We start from the raw sequence: 1,421 nt of genomic DNA, 5'->3' as shown, positions 1-1,421 counted from the left end.
ATCAAATTGTTATTTTGAGAATTATAAACTATGGTTTATATTTTTGATAAAATATTTTAGGTCGGGTTAGACTTGGGTAACCCGACATGTGAGGTAGCTTGGTAGTTATCGGTAACTCGGCTAACCCGCTATTTAGAAATTAAATTAATTTATTATTTAAATATTATTTAAATAATATTTTTGAAACGGATTTTAAAGCGGGAACTCAATATACGTGATTGTTTATGGCTTTATTATTATTTGAGTTTTATGATTACTCTGACTTGACTTTACATTGACTTGTCGTTTGTGCTAGTCTTATGTGGTGTCTAGTACTCTTTAGAGTTAGAGTCTGTTTTTATAATTATTACCTTGGCTAGACCCGTTGATTGTTCGTACTTCAGAGGCGAACCAGAGTTAAATTGTTTGCCAAGTTTCACGTGGAATAGCAAGCAGTGAGTTTATATCTCAATTTACCTCTTTATTAAACAATTATTAGATTTTGTATATATATATATATGTATAAACAACTTTTGAACTGTTTTCGGCATTGTGAATTTGATTTGGAAACGTGCTACTCGATGGGCATCATCGGGACTGCATGCGCACCGGTAATGATTATGGTATTGGGGTATGTTTGAGATACGTCTCACCTTAGTGAGGGCACCGGTGGAAGATACGTCTCCTGGGCTCACTATTTATTAAGTGATAGTCGGGGATCGGTTATTGAGATACGTCTCACCGACACGACAATGGATTTAGAATTATGGTTTAGGGTTTCATTGATAATCCATAATGAAAATGTTTTATTAAACGTTTTAAAGGTTTTTAACTTAATAAATGTAAATGGTTATATAAACTCTACTCAGTAAATCTGACCCCGTTGTTTTCCCAAATTTTTCTAGGGTTATGATTTGAGCGAGTCAGCTGGTCTCCGATTCTTTATTTCCTCGGAGGTCTTACCTTATTTTATTAAAGTTATTGAACTGGTTTTACTCTTAGACCGCAATAGTAATTAGAAGTCTTACTTGTCTGCTACTTGTTATCAAGTTTAATTCAATTGATATATGTATATTGTTTAGCATTCTTATATTAACTTGGGTTGATAAGTATTTATGCCGTGTTGGAGACTCGGAGTTTTCCGAGCACTTATTATATAAATGTTAAATATTATGAACTGCTAGAACTAGCCTGGAGTCTCGATTGCCACCAAGCTTTGGTTTTTTTGCAGGTTTATATATTTGTTGGTTATCCGCAAGGCTAGCTACGGGTTTTGATACAACCATACCCATACCCTAGCGCCGGTCGCGATCCATGAAAAATGGGTCGTGACACTCCCCGTATGCTCTAGCAGTTTCAAACGCTCCATACGCTTTAGCGGTTTCAGACCCTCCAAACGCTTTAGCAGTTCCAAACACTCTAATATTCTTAAATGCTCTAGA

The 1,421-nt window shown here is 35.5% G+C and overlaps 1 long non-coding RNA gene across 1 annotated transcript; it reads left to right on the top strand.

Moving 5' to 3' along the window:
* Positions 1–319: 319 nt before the first annotated feature.
* Positions 320–1,099, top strand: LOC126665960 (uncharacterized). The gene is made up of 2 exons (XR_007637735.1): positions 320–434; positions 885–1,099. It is a non-coding gene; the product is annotated as an uncharacterized LOC126665960 (long non-coding RNA).
* The last annotated feature ends 322 nt before the right edge of the window (positions 1,100–1,421 follow it).

Source organism: Mercurialis annua, linkage group LG1-X (genome assembly GCF_937616625.2).
Source record: "Mercurialis annua linkage group LG1-X, ddMerAnnu1.2, whole genome shotgun sequence".
Classification (NCBI taxonomy): Eukaryota; Viridiplantae; Streptophyta; class Magnoliopsida; order Malpighiales; family Euphorbiaceae; genus Mercurialis; species Mercurialis annua.
This window is presented reverse-complemented; position numbering and strand designations above follow the sequence as displayed.